Genomic DNA, 16,222 nt, shown 5'->3' with positions numbered 1-16,222 from the left:
AAATGGTCTTGCTTCTTTCTCTACTGCACATCAAAAATATTTACATAATGTCAATTACTGTACATTATTTAATACTTGAAAATGTTTGAAGTTATAGTTCTTTCAATTTGCTCATTAACGACCAGAACACTTTTGAAGCCTAGCTGGCCAGCTGTATTTACATTGGAGTGCCAGGATTTCACCAACTCGAGACACAGCATTGTTAAATATTAACGTTTAGTTATGAGGCCACTGAGAGCAAGCAACGAGACTGGCACGCTTTTTAAGTACTCCACATGGACTGTCACTGACAAAGCAGGCATGTTACTGGTCACAGCAGAGGCGAAAGAAGACAGTCATAAATTGGATTACTGTCGGTGGGGATGGAACTGCTTAATGTTTGAGCTGCCAGTCATTAATGAGGAAACTGAGAAAACTATGCAAGTTGGCTATTAGCCAACTTACTGGTACTGGAAATTGGGTAAGACTGCTTAAGTGCATGTGCAATTTTTGTTTGTTAGATTTCTTGGTCTAAAATTGGTATTTTATTATTGCAAATCACCTCAAACTGTTCCTTGTTAATTTACCTCATATAGAAATGAGGTAACTGCTTATGTGAAACACCAGTATTTCCTGCAGGTTGATTTTAATGAAAAGTGCTCAACTTTGTGCGAAGAGTGAAAACAATGCTGCTTAAAGATGAGAATTTATTTATGTATTCTACACATTGACTTGTATAGTTCACATACATAATTATGTGTTTGCTCGACTGTCAATCTTAGATATAGATATTGATTCCCATATTGGAATTTTCAATCCCAGGGTATTCAGTATGAGCCCAAAGTTGGCAGCTCTGGCATTGAATCCACTTTTCATGATATTTAGATTTTGAGTAGAGGCAGTTACAGTAAATACAGGCATCATCATGAAATATTTTCGTCATGTTATCTTCTTCTTCTTCCTGCCATACTCTTGAGTCTTTGACTAACTGTTTTCTTACTTTCCATGAGTGCTTTTATGAAAGGTGTGTATGTCATTATTGCTGATGATTTTGATCTGTTCTAATTTTTCCTCTGTAGTCTTTTGGGCTCGGAAGATTGTATTTTGCTGAGGTATTGAGTGTGGTTTGATTCTTGTCTTTTGTCAGATCATTTATGATTTGAATCTGGGCACATTCATTATTCTGCATATTACAAGATGGTCCAGCATCATTTTCCCAATCAGTTTCTTCAAAAAGCTTCTCTAACTCTAGCTCAGTCACTGATGAAGGCATCTCCAAAAGCCAAACGATTTTTGGGGAAAAGACTTGTAGATTTGAAGGAATTGACTGTTTTCCTAACAGAAGCTACCTTGATATAAACTGCCTGAAAAATATCACCAACTTGGTAAATTGTAATGAGTTAACCTGGGTGTTGTGTGATCCAGTGATCATCAAATCAAAAATCAAAATCACTTTATTGCAAATGAGGTGTTTACCTCGGTGGCAAATGGAACACAAAAATACATTATCAAGCACTCAATTTTAAATTAACAAAAGAAGAAGACATTTTCCTAAAATACAGTTTTATACAATTTACACTAACAATTTTTCTATTAAACACACAGCCCATCCTTAATGAATTTAAATTATTTACAAAATTCTACTCATACCTTCTCTACTTACAAAAATTATCAACTAATATACAGTATGTGGAATTACTTCAAATAATACTATACAACTGCTATATGACAAAAATTTATGTTGCATTTTTTGTTTCTTACCATTTTGGTACCTAACAAACGTAATGAAATTCTGCGTCTTAATCAGATCCTTTTGCCACCGCTTTTCAAAGTTCCTGAAGGGCCTTTGCAGCTACCATAGCAATCAGAGGGCACGCAAAGTCCCTGCTGTACTTCACCCCTACAGGCAGTTCCCTACTTTGGCTGTCCAAACTCCATAGATCGGGGGTTGGAATTAATTTATTCACAGTTCACAAAAATTCTTTATTTACCTGCACAGGTCAAATGCCCTCTAACATTTCATTTCTTTTCTTTGTTGCTGTTTATTCTTTTCTTAAATATATCTGTACAGATGTTGGAAAAGGATCAATCACTCCCCCTGGCAAACTGTTCCACTCCTTCATGTCCTTCCCAATGAATGAAAATTTACCCCAATCGCTTCTGCTAAAATCCCTTCTAATTTTATACTTGTGGTCAGCCCTGCCGATGTAATTATTTTACAACTGAAGCCTCTCACAGATTTCTCCCCATGCTTCTTCTCCTGTATAGGCTCTATATATTCCTATAAGTCTAATTTTCTCTAACATTTCTGATACTGTACACTACTTTTTCTCCTGAAATTTCCTGTTACAAATCTTGCTGCTTTCTTTTGCACTCCATCCATTTCTTTTATTATGTATTCCTGGTGAGGATTCCCAACACTGTTTGCATATTCCAATAATGGACGAACAATACTTAAGTAACTATTCTCTTTTACTTCTTTGTTGCATCCTTCAAGTAGCCTCATAAGACATGTAATGATCTGTATGCTTTTCCAACAATGTCATCAGCATGACCCTTCTAGTGCAAATTATTTTCAAATCTCACACCTAAGTATTTGCTCTTGCCATCTCTTGGGAAAATTACCTCATCCAAAGTATAATTTAATTCAGTATTTAAGCTCCTGTTTGTACATGTTGTAACAGTAGATTTGGCTCCATTAACCTTCATATTAATCTCTTCAACCCATTGTTGGATACTGTCATGGTCCCTTTGTAATTCTGAACAATCCTCAATGTTATTTATTTCCCTAGAAACAGTTATGTCATCTGTGTACAATCTTATTTTTGATGTTACAATGTTCCTTAAATCGTTTGTGTATATTAAGAAAAGTAATGGACCGATTACACTACCCTGTGCAATTTCCCTTCCAAACTTTCTCTTCCTGTGATATATGGTTTCCTACCTTGACTTTCTGAACTCTTGAATTTAGAAATGTTCTTATCCAACGTATAACCCTTATGTCCAATCCTATTCCCTCCAGTTTAAAAAAAATAATATTCCATGTTCCACTCTGTCAAATGCTTTGAAAAGGTTTATGGCTATGCAATCCAACTGGCCTCCTGAATCCAACTGATCTGATAAGTCCTGCTGAAATCCCACCAGTTGTGCCTCACAAGAAAATTTCTTTCTAAATCCATACTGGCTCCTCATGAACCAATTTTTATCTTCATATACCCCTCTCACGTACTTTGCTATTAAACTCTCCAGTATTTTACAAACTGCACTGGTCAGGCTGACTGGTCTGTAGTTCTCAGGTTTCCTTTCATCACCCTTTCCTTTATAAATAGGTATTATTATGGATACCTTCCATTACTTTGGTATTACACTATTATTTATGACATAGTCAAAGAATTTTTTTAAATAAGGCACTAGGTACCACCCCATTGTCTTTAATACCTCCCCAGTCATTTGATCACTCCCTGCTGCTTTTCCTTACTAAAGCAGTTGGATTTCTCTGAAATTATCCTCATTTGTGAATGAGAAGCTTCTTGTTTCTTTATGTGTCTCTCCCTGTTTTGGTTTCCAACTCTTGACTATCTTATACTGAATCTATGAATTCCCTACTAAGTAGATTTGCTTTCTCAATATCTGTTAAAAAATGTTCACTCCCTTCTCTCACCATTGTGGGAATTTGGATTCTTTTTCCTTTTGATTCCTAATATATGAAATATATGAATACATCTTTCTCAATTTCCCTTTGTGGTCATTACCCCCATGAAGTATGACATTCATGTAATTCTCTTTCACTCTATTAAGTTCTTTCATTAGCTGTTTTCTACTTTCTCTATTCTCTCCACCCTGTTTACTCTCTGTTTATTATTCTATATTTTCCTTTCACATTTCTTATTTCTCTTGTATAATAAACAGGGTCTGAGCTGAGGTCATTTTACCCTTCTTAACAGGTACAAATCTCTTCTCTCCTTCCCAAATGATTCCTTTAAAGTTTGCCCAAAGTGTTGGCCACTTTTGCCACCAGCGCAATCTTCACCCGCTTTCTGAGCTTGATTTAGGAAATGTCGCTCTTCCCGTAGTTGACACCGATTTCTTGGGCTCCTTTTCAATAGCAAATCATCATGGGAGCCACATGTGCGGCAGTTAAAAGTGCAATACACCAAGAAGCTGAATATCTTGAAGTTTCTTAGCAGCACTATCTGGGGAGGCTGACTGCACAGTGCTCCTATGATTTTACAGTGCACATATTTATCCAGGTTTGACTACAACAGTGCAGCATATGGCTCAGCAGGTCTACAGTAGATGGGAGCTTTTCATACAAGCCCTATTGCTAGCCTGCTTGCTGAATCTGATGTGCTGCCTTTACAACTGAGGCACCAGCAAATGCTTCTGTCGTATGCTGCAAATTTGCGACAAATGCCACTTCACCCAAGCTATCCTTGCGTATTCCACAATGGAAACTGTCGGCTGTACGCTGTTTATCCTGGCCGGTTAGAATACGCTTGGATAGCAGTCAGAGATTGTTTGATATACCTTCAGTTTTTGTCCTGTCCGACAACCAAGTGGGGTACCTCCATGGATAATACGACGACCTGAAATAATCCTGGATCTGCACAGTGGCTCGAAGGAAAACACGGTCCCTTTGATTTATCGGAGGCTTTTCCTGTTCGTTGTTGGCCGGTATCCAGGTTCAGTCATCGTTTACATGGATGGTTTGAGGACAGAAACGAAGATGAGCTGTGCATTTATTGTCGACAATGATAGGTTTCTTTTTGCTCTCTTGGAAACCTGTAGTGTGTATATAGCAAAGCTCTATGCTATCTGTGATGCTCTGCGCTATGCACTGTCCGATGAGCGCCGGTACTTTCTTCTGTGTGCTGACTCCTTGAGCTCGCAACAGTCTATTGATACCTGTTTTACTCAGCACCCTCTGGTGCAGCAGATCCAGGACCTGCTGTCTGGGTGTTCGGATGCCAGCACCAGAATCATGTTTATGTGGCTCCCAAGCCACATGGGTGAAGAGGGAAATGAGTTAAAGATAAGGCTGTCAAGGAGGCAGTTACACTGCCTCCGTTGCCTTCTAAGGTTCCATCAAGTGATATTCACTTTCAGCTGAGACATTTGGTTATGTCTCATTGGGAGTTGGACTGGCAGGCCACTGCACTTCCAAATAAGCTGAGAGCGATAAAGGTACAACAAAGGTGTGGAGGAATTCCCTTCGAGCTTCTCGGAGGGAAGCAGTGGTATTATGTCGTCTTCGGATTAGCCACGGTATAGTAACTCACTCCTATTTCCTGAAAAGTGAATCCCCTCTGGTGTGTACTTGCGGCAATCATCTTACCGTGGTGCACATCCTTATGGAGTGTGTAGACCTGGTCGATCTACGCTGTAGGCTAAAACTCCCGAGTACCATCTCCTTCATCCTGCGAGATGACGAACAGTCAGCAGACCTTGTCATCCATTTTATGAGGGAGAGTGGTCTTTTTTATTGTGTGTAATAATGTCCTTTGTCTTAGTGTATTTGTGTTAACTGTGATTTTATCCCATTGCCTCTATTTTAGTCCTGTTTGCATATTTTAATGTGTTATTTTAACTTCTAACTTGACTTACTGTATATATATCTACTTCCAGGCCAGTGGCGTATCCTAGGATCAAGACATTGGTTACCACTAGACTTAGGTCACCTCTTTTCAATGGTTGGCTTAGTGAACGTCAAGCCTTCAGCGTTTTGAGCTGCAGGTAATAGCCAAGGAGGGGAGGGGATCAAATGAGGTGGGTAGGGTTTGAGGCTCTGGTCATAGGGGATTCCATTTGTAGACTCGTGGGGAAAGTGTGTGGAGGAAAGGGAACCAGGGTAGGGTGTTATCCAGGAATTAGGTTGAGGCAGATGCTGAGAAAAGGAGAAGAGAAGGAGGAGGGGAAGAAGAAGGTGGTAGTTTTTCATGTTGGTACCAACAACATAAGGCAAGCTAATATAAGTACCAACATAGTTGGCGATGTGTGGGATCTGGTAAATGCAGCATGGGTGAAGTTTAAGAAAGCGGAGGTTGTTATCAGTGGAATACTGTGTAGGAGGGATACTGGGGATTTAAATGAGACTATGGAGTGAGTATGTGGGAAACAGGGAGTGAAATTTCTAGATCCTAATGGGTGGGTAGGAGATAGGGATCTGCGCTCAGATGGCCTTCACTTAAATCGCAGTGGTACGTATAAGTTAGGAAATTTGTTTAGAAGGGTAACAGGGAGATACATTCAGGGAAGCGGTGTTGTCTAGGGAGCGGTGATAAGGGTACAGAGATCTGGAAGTCAAGTAGGGATGACATTATAATGTTAGTGTTGAACTGTAGAAGTATTGTAAAGAAAGGAATAGAATTAAGTAACTTAATAGATATATATTTAACAGATATTGTAATAGGAGTTGAATCATGGCTGACAAATGATATAATGGATGCAGAAATGTTCTCACAGAACTGGAGTGTGTATCGTAGAGATAGGATAGGAATGGTGGGAGTGTGAGTATGCATTCTGGTGAAAGAAGAATTTGTAAGCTACGAAAAAGTTAAAGATAAGAAACATGAAATTCTAGGTGTAAGGCTCATTTCTAAAGGTAATAGGCAACTTGATGTCTTTGGAGTGTACAGACCGGGAAAGGGTAGTGCTGACACGGATTCAGAATTATCTGATAAGATAATCAGCTATGTGGGAAACAATATGGAAAGAAATGTGATTGTAGCGGGAGATCTTAATTTACCAAAAGTCGATTGGGAAGGAAATGCGAACGACAGGAAGCATGACCAACAAATGGCAAATAAGTTAATATGGGAAGAACACCTGATTCAGAAAGTGACGGAACCAACTAGAGGGAAAAAATATCCTGGACGTGGTGCTGATAAAACCAGATGAGCTCTATAGAGAAATCGAAGTAATAGATGGTATTAGTAATCACGAAGCTGTTTTTGTCGTAGTTAAAAATAAATGTGACAGAAAGGAAGGTTTTAAAAGTAGGACTATTAGCCAGTACCATATGGCTGATAAAGCAGGCATGAGGCACTTTTTAAAAACTAATTACGATCGTGGAAAACGGTAAATAAGAATGTAAACAGACTCTCAGATGGGTTTAAAGAAATTGTTGAGGAATGTGAAAACAGGTTTGTACCTTTAAAGGTGGTAAGGAGTGGTAAAGACCCATCTTATTATAATAGAGAAGTAAAGAGACTAAGAAGGAGGTGCAGATTGGAAAGAAGTTGAGTTAGAAATGGCTGTGGAAGTAAGGAGAAATTGAAGGAACTTACTAGGAAATTGAATCTAGCAAAGAAGGCAGCTAAGGATAACATGATGGCAAGCATAATTGGCAGACATACAAATTTTAGTGAAAAATGGAAGGGTATGTATAGGTAGCCTACATTAAGCCAGAAACAGGTTCCAAAAAGGACATTCCAGGAATAATTAATTAACAAGGAGAGTGTGTATGTGAGGATCTTCAAAAGGCAGAAATATTCAGTCAGCAGTATGTAAAGATTGTTGGTTACAAGGAAAATGTCCAGATAGAGGAGGTGACTGATGCTAAAGAAGTATTAAAATTTACATATGATAACAATGATATTTACAATAAGATACAAAATTTGAAAACTAGAAAAGCAGCTGGAATTGATAAGATTTCTGGACATATACTAAAGACAATGGGTTGGGATATAGTACCATATCTGAAGTACTTATTTGATTATTGTTTGGTTGAAGGAGCTATACCAAATGAATGGAGAGTTGCTATAGTAGCCCCTGTATATAAAGGAAAGGGTGATAGACATAAAGCTGAAAATTACAGGCCAGTAAATTGACATGTGTTGCATGTAAGCTTTGGGAAGGCATTCTTTCTCATTACATTAGACATGTTTGTGAAATTAATAACTGGTTTGATAGAAGGCAATTCGGTTTTAGGAAAGGTTATTCCACTGAAGTTCAACTTGTAGGATTCCAGCAAGATATAGCAGATATTTTGGATTCTGGAGGTCAAATGGTCTGTATCACGATCGACCTGTCTAAAGCATTTGATAGGGTGGATCATGGAAGACTACTGGCAAAAATGAGTGCAATTGGACTAGACAGAAGAGTGACTGAATGGGTTGCTATATTTCTAGGAAATAGATCTCAGAGAATTAGAGTAGGCGAAGCTTTATCTGACCCTGTAATAATTAAGAGGGGAATTCCTCAAGGCAGTATTATTGGACCTTTTTGTTTTCTTATATATATATAAATGATATGAGTAAAGGAGTGGAATCACAGGTAAGGCTTTTTGCAGATGATGTTATTCTCTATAGTGTAATAAACAAGTTACAAGATTGTGAGCAACTGCAAAGAGACCTCGATAATATTGTGAGATGGACAGTAGGCAATGGTATGATGATAAACGGAGTTAAAAGTCAGGTTGTGAGTTTCACAAATAGCAAAAGTCCTCTGAGTTTTAATTACTGCGTTGATGGGGTGAAAGTTCCTTTTGGGGATCATTGTAAGTATCTGGGTGTTAATTAAGGAAATATCTTCATTGGAGTAATCACATTAATGGGATTGTAAATAAAGGATACAGATCTCTGCACATGGTTATGAGGGTGTTTAGGGGTTGTAGTAAGGATGTAAAGGAGAAGGCTTATAAGTCTCTGGTAAGACCCCAACTAGAGTAAGGTTCCAGTGTATGAGACCCTCACCAGGATTACTTGATTCAAGAACTGGAAAAAATCCAAAGAAAAGCAGCTCGATTTGTTCTGGGTGATTTCCGACAAAAGAGTAGCATTACAAAAATGTTGCAAAGTTTGGGCTGGGAAAAACTGGGAGAAAGGAGACGAGCTGCTCGACTGAGTGGTATGCTCCAAGCTGTCAGCAGAGAAATGGTGTGGAATGACATTTGTAGACAAATAATTTTGAGTGGAGTCTTTAAAAGTAGGAAAGATCACAATATGAAGATAAAGTTGGAATACAAGAGGACAAATTGGGGCAAATATTCATTTATAAGAAGGGGAGTTAGGGATTGGAATAACTTACCAAGGGAGATGTTCAATAAATGTCCAATGTCATTGAAATCATTTAAGAAAAGGCTAGGAAAACAACAGATAGGGAATCTGCCACCTGAGCGACTGTCCTATATGCAGATCAGTATTGATTGATTGATTGATTGATTGAATTTCTACAAATTCAAGGAATTTTTTCACTTCCACTCTTTGGTGGGTGAAAATATGGAAATGCTGAAGTACGGTATTTTATTTGTAACTGTTTCGATATCAATAGGCAAAATGTCAGTAGGCTACTTGTATGGACACCATTATGACCAATGTGAGCAGCACACCCAGTACCAAGAATGTTCATTTTTAAACTCCTTTCTCAGTCTTGAAAATGCATTGGGTACCACCTCAACTGGTGTAGCAGCTATCTGAAGAAAACGCGATAATTTTCTCAGTCAGCTGGTGCTTTCGCAAAATATCTCTGATAAGATTTGCAAGCAGTTCTATTGTTTCTCCTGTTATGTTCTGGAACTCAGTAATACTTTTACCTGTGCACCTTCAGTCTAGATGAAGTATTTAATAAGGATGGGCACCCACTACAAACCTCTATGGTTTGATGTCTCCACCACAGCTGTAATAAGTTATATTCGGCTTCTTTCAGTTCAGCTGCTATTTGTCACACGAAATTCACAAAAATTGATTTGCACTTTATTCATCCACATGTATTTTCTTTTATGAAACAAATTTTTCACTATTGGAGAAATGCAGACCATGGATCTCAAACAGAGGCTGTATTTCGCTGCATGGAATGCAAGCAATCCTTCTTGCGATGCAAGACATTTTCTTTCATCATTTAACTTCCCCATTGCATTTTTTCGCAAGAATTGATTTAACATCTTGACTTGAACTGGAAGAGAGGCTGCCAGTTTATATTTCTACTTGTTCAAACGTTGTTTTAAGTCAGGACAGCCTTCGCGACATTCGAAAACAATATATGTGAATTTCTCTGCTACACGGATATACGTGAGTCATGGATTTGTTGTGGGGCTTGGAAGACGAGAGGGTGAGTTCAGATTCTTTGGCTGTTTTCCTCTTAGTAGCCTCTTACGACATGCAGGGGGTACAGATAATGAATCTATCCTTTCACAAGAGAGATAAAACGTTCCGATAAGTCAAAATACATAATTTTCTGTTCCTTCTGCGGTGTTAATTTTAATTAATTATTGGTCAGTGGTTGAATCTTAAATATGTTTCATAACTTTCATTTTTTTTAGGAGGGTGCATTTTATCCGGAGATTTCAGTAATCTAAGCTATTATTTTGGACGTGATATATTATCAACTACCCTCATCCTATTTGCAATCATAAACTATATTACCGAGCTCGATAGCTGCAGTCGTTTAAGTGCGGCCAGTATCCAGTATTCGGAAGATAGTGGGTTCGAGCCCCACTGTCGGCAGCCCTGAAAATGGTTTTTCGTGGTTTCCCATTTTCACACAAGGCAAATGCTGGGGCTGTACCTTAAATAAGGCCACGGCCACTTCCTTCCCACTTCCAGCCCTTTCCTGTCCCATCGTCGCCATAAGACCTATCTGTGTCGGTGCGACGTAAAGCTACTTACTTGTAAACTATTATATTTTTAATTATAATAATACATCGCCCCCTAAAATATACAAAATAATATTCTCATAAATAAAATTCTAGTATACTCCGCTAAAAAAATTAAGGCAAGTTCTCCTCTTATCTCCGTAATCTTTTCCCGTTAAAAATTATTCGCGATTGCTTTGTTTACAGCCTGTCATAAAAGTCTAATAAGTCCAACATCAATGTCTTCCGAAAACACGCCTTTCTATCCATCAAAATGGTATCGTTCTTCCATCCATATGACGTACACTGGTTAATATGTGGTTACGGTGTCGGATTTTTGTTGACGCAAAACTGTCGACGCTAAATTGTTTATGCTAATTCCAAGTAGGCCAAAACATATCTAAGTTAAAAGCGAACGGCACACTGTACATAACAACTTGTTTGCTGTTGCGACTTCTCTCAAGAAAGGATATTCTTCTTTTAAATCCCGAGTGAAACCACTTTCCAGCCACATACACGCTTGATATAGCAGTGCTGCAAGTCATTTTAGCATTTCGAACTTATCGCAAAGAGAATGCTTTTACAATGGTGGATAATAGTTCTTACTAGTCATAGTATGGATGTTTTCAACTTCAAAATATAACAAATCATGTCCGAACATACAGTAATGAAGCTATGAATTTATAAAAAGGGAGAATTGGAATCAAAGTCTATGAAAATGGACAATAAGCACCCCCTTAAGGTTTTGCCGGGACAACGGAACCACATACTAAAGAAAAGGACAAGCCCGTTAAAAAAAAAAGGGCCGTCTGGTCACCCTATATATTTTATTATTAAATTCATATTCTAGGAGTCTTCTACACAATTGATGGCGTGTAGTTGCAGTGCCGGTAGCTAAAGATTCAGGTCAGTTCGTTCATTCCTATTCGCAGCATGAAGCGTCAGTATGCCATTCGGAAATCTTCGCATTGCTACGTACATTTTCAGATTTTGAAGCTCTAGTACGCTGGCGGGGATAAACATCGAGTGTCTTCCACATTATTACACGACAGTTTTTGCAGGTGCAACGACGATATACCGGTAGCCTAAACTTAAATACCGAGTTTCAGGAAACGTTGTGAAGCTGTATTCCCAGACAGACAGACAGACAGACAGACAGACAGACAAAAAATTGAACCGAACCGACTTTCGACTTTCGTAGAGGCTAACTAATACGAGGTAAATATAAAACTTGACATAAACATTTGAAGTTTACAGGCAAAATTATTATTTTATTTACACAGACAGTGTCGTTATACCCGGCCTGCAGGTGCTGCGGGGTGAACTTAGTAGTTCGGTAGCTACTGTTGCCAGTCCCAAGTCCGGATAAAGGAGGAGGCCTGGAGTAAGGCAGGAAGCCGGCCATAGACGTTTTTACCAAATCTAATATGGATCAGTCTCTAACAGTACCAAATGCAAATGCTAGGGCGTCCTTCAATAATGACGCGTGTTTCATCGTCTGGAGGTCATGAGAAATGAGAAAGGGCTACTTCACAATATTAGACATATGAGGCTAAAGAAGCAAGTTCAGAACATCAGGTTTGTAATTTGAAACATCGGAACCCAGCAGGGAAAAGTTATGAGTTTTCAGAAACTCGAGCAAGAAAATATTTCTTGCATCCAGGAGAGCAGATGGAAAGGTTGAAGATCAGAACGGAATTGGCATTGTGCTTGACCAAAATTCTTAAGAGAAACTTGTAGAAATAAACAGAGTGAATGACCAAATCTTATCTATTAACATCATGCTAGAAAGTGAAGCCCTGAATGTGGTCGGTGTTTATGTCCCACAAGTTGAATGTCATTCGAGCATCAAGAAAGAGTTCTGGTCTGACTTGTGGTCCTAAGCAAAATTACCCAGCATTACAAATTAATAATAGTGGCTGGAGATCTAAATGACCATGTGAGGCAGGAAAGATTATGATTTGAGAGATCCCATAGAGGATAGGGTTATGGAATGAGGAATAAAGAGGGTGAAAAAAATTCTCCTAACAGCTCAGGCTTATGATCCAAGTACAAAGAGACAAGAAATGCCTATAAGAACTAAGCGGTGGAGATTACAGGGGGATATGATTGAAACTCTCGAGGAAGAACTTCAACAGACAGATGTCTTACTGGGTTTTGATGATGAAGGCAATGCTGAACAAGCTTGGCGCAATGTGTCATCAGTGGTCAGGGAAACTGCAAAGGAAGTTCTTGGTCAAAGAAAGGGAAAGAGTTAAAAAAAAAAAAATTGATTGTGAAATGCAGAAGTCCAACTTGCAATTAAAGAGATCTGTTTCAAAACGTGTCAACAATCTGGAGATCCACCTAAAACACCGTGAGGCTAAGAGATAAGTGAAGAAAGCAGTAAGTAAGGGCAGAGAACATACACATGATCATGCAGAAACAAAGCAAGAGGAAAAGGAGATCTTTAGACAGGCAAAATTAAGGCAAAGACAAAAAAGACATATCACACATGATATGCATTAAGGATAAGCAAAATTCTGTCTTGACAAAGGAGGAGGTAAGTTAAGAGCCGCTAGAAATCGAAGAGTTTCCTGTGAAGAACTTCCAATCAATCTAGGTCTTGTGCATCCGGTACATTTTGCAGATATGAATAAAGCTAAGTTATGGGAAGACTGAAGAATGGAAAAGCCCCGAACGCGGATGGTCTCCCCTTTGAAACTTGGAAGAGCATGAAGGACGGAGGAATCAAGTGATTTACAGACCTTTTCGATAAAATTATGTTTGATGGGAAAATTCCTAAGGATTAGAGAAAGAGCATATTGTGCTAATTACCTAGAGATTAAATTACTTTGTAATGCTCTAAAACTATGGGAGAAAGTAATCGAAGGGAGGCTAAGGGAAGAGATTTGCATCTCGGAAAATCAGCTTGGATTTATGCCTGGTAGATGAACAACTAAGCCGACCCCGTGGTGTAGGCGTAGCGTGCCTGTCTCTTTCCCGGAGGCCCCGGGTTCGATTCCAGGTTAGGGATTTTTACTTGGATCTGAGGGCTGGTTCGAGGTACACTCGCCTACGTGATTACACTGAGAAACTATCTGACGGTGAGATAACGGTCCCGGTCTACAAAGTCAAGAATGACGGCCGAGAGAATTCGTCGTGCTGACTACACGGCACCTCATAATCTGCAGGTCTTCGGGTTGAGCAGCGGTTTCTTGGTAAGCCAAAGCCCTTCTGGGCTGTTGCGCCATGGGGTTTGATTTGGTTTTAGATAAACAGCTGATACCGTTTTCTTTTTGCCCTCTGAATGCTCATTGAAAAAATCTGCCTGCACAGAAAAGACCAGAAAAGATGGTCTTCGTAGATTTGGAAAAGGCCTATGACCGAGTGCCGCGGGATCTAATTTGGTGGGCCCTTAAGGGGAAAAAGGTTCTAAACATCTCTACGCAGTCCATGTGGGTCCACAGAAAATTTGTCAGTTAAAGTAGGTCTGCATCAAGCAAGGCTCTGCACTTAGCCCATTGCAGAATTAAGCTTGTTTTCGTTTACACCATCAGAAACCGATTTCTTTTCCGTTGTTGTACTTATGAGGGACGGTATACACGATACATCTAACAAAAAACCACCAACATAACTTTTTTGCGACAAATTTCTGTACAGGCCCGCAAATTTGCAACGATTTTTACTCAATACTTCACTGTTTTCAGATTCGCAGATTAGTTACTGCATGATGCAAGGTAACTGTTTGTATACTGCCAATAAACAGTCCTTCTCACTTGAAATCCATCGAAAATGGAAGAGATTTTGACTTTCAAGAACCTTGAAATACCTGTGACTGCCGTAATAGGTCTGAGTTCAGCAGCTACAGAAGGTCTACTGAAAAGTTTATTAAGTTCATCTAGTAAGCATTCAAAATTACGAACAGCATTCACAACAAAAACTTGTTCTGAAACAAGATGCATTCTATGAGCCATACAACGCACGGTGATCAAGTTTGGAGATACGTTCCTCCTGATTCTAGCAGCAGCACCTTCATTTCGCCCAGTAAACACTGCAGCGGCATCAGAACCTAACCCCACAAGTTTACCTTCGAGTATTTCTATATCCATGTCATCTTCTGGGAAGGCTTGGACAGAGTTCTCTTCCAACGACTTGGCATCAGCATTCTGTCCGTCAACGTACGTAACATACAAAATTAAATGTTCTCAGAAAACCTATCCGTAGACTCGTCCACAGAAATTGAAAAACAGTCACTTCGATAAAACTCACTAATTTAAACGTAATTTTTTCGCAATAAAATTGGTGATTGCCGCCGCAGTCTTGTCTGTATTAAGTAAGATGTGTCCCCATGTCAAAGCCATTTGCGATCTGTAGATTTATAAACTCCGGGTGATCACGGAAACTCTACTCTCTTTTCGCTGCTACATTAACTGACCTTAACACTTCAACAGCAGTATCTCACTTTTATTTCGGAGTTTACATAGATTACACATTTCGAGCACTCTCTGCACACGCTTCTAGAACCTATTTCTTACATATCTCATTCTGCTGCACACAGTGAGAATGAATTACGCTATTTTCGTGTTTATAAACAGCGTTCAGATTTGTATTTTTATTTTTCCTCATTACACAGTGTTTCGTCCACGGTAAATCATTAGATGAAATTCCTACCATTTTACACTGGTGTTGCGAATGTTTAGCACACACTACACATCATTACTTGGCAGTCTTTTTCATTGGTAGCAAACAGCACCCAGGCTCGATGTTTCTGTCAAGACTTCGAAAACTCCTCTGTTGCCGCCAGCATTGATGATCCTGGATTACCTTCATTGCTGCATACGACATTGTGCTCACTAGATAAAGAACATTCTGCAGTCATCTGACAAAGGATATCCCGCAGTCACCTTACGTGACATTTCATCAAATTTGGGTTTTTATTGGATTTTTCCTGCACATCGTCTTCACTGATCTTGCGTAGTGTCTGGTAGCGACTGTATATTAGCATTATCAGCTTTAAAGAAGTTAGTTATTAAACTATTCTTACTTTTTACCGCGCGTTTCATTTCTAGATTCTCAACCTCGACTGTTCGTTACCTTGTACAAACTTGCAGGTTGCAGACTGGCGTCACTGGCGGGCTTGGCAGTGGTATGTCTGACAAGTTCATCTAAAATCCAGACGGGAGGGTTTTCTGCTGAGTAAGAGAGAAATCGATGCAGCGAAGGAGAAAGAAAATCTTGCTTGTTGTTTTAAGGGGTCTAACATCGAAGGTCATCTCATCGGCTCAGAAAGAAAATCGGCTGAGAAATTTATGAGAGACTGATCATTTCTTAAGAAGGTCCAAACGAGGCGCGAAGCAATAATACTTTACTACTGGAACTTTCCTCCACCAGGACTAAGTGCTGACTGAACAACTTTGTCAGTTTGTACACTTCTTAAGTGAATATTGTCCTATTGAATACCTGTTGGAAACACACTCTTTCCAAAAAGTACAGGAGTGGTGCAAGCTCGAGGTGCTTAGAGCTTAAAGGGCTTCAATAAGTCATATTTTTGCCCGGATTTCAGATGGTCTTACCAGAGTGAAAAATGAACAATAGGCTGCAGGTGTGGAGTTGCTACCACTAAGTTCTTTTATTGCTCAAGTTCTGGTAGCCATTCTATTATTTCTATATTATGTTTAATATTACTGATGT

The 16,222-nt window shown here is 39.2% G+C and overlaps 1 protein-coding gene across 1 annotated transcript in view; it reads right to left on the bottom strand.

The window, feature by feature from the left end:
- The window catches only part of Drat (Death resistor Adh domain containing target), a 325,067-nt gene that overhangs the window by 64,161 nt on the left and 244,684 nt on the right, over window positions 1–16,222 (bottom strand). The gene's annotated exons all lie outside the window — the stretch shown is intronic.

The sequence above is a fragment of the Anabrus simplex genome, chromosome 2 (genome assembly GCF_040414725.1).
Source record: "Anabrus simplex isolate iqAnaSimp1 chromosome 2, ASM4041472v1, whole genome shotgun sequence".
Lineage (NCBI taxonomy): Eukaryota > Metazoa > Arthropoda > Insecta > Orthoptera > Tettigoniidae > Anabrus > Anabrus simplex.
This window is presented reverse-complemented; position numbering and strand designations above follow the sequence as displayed.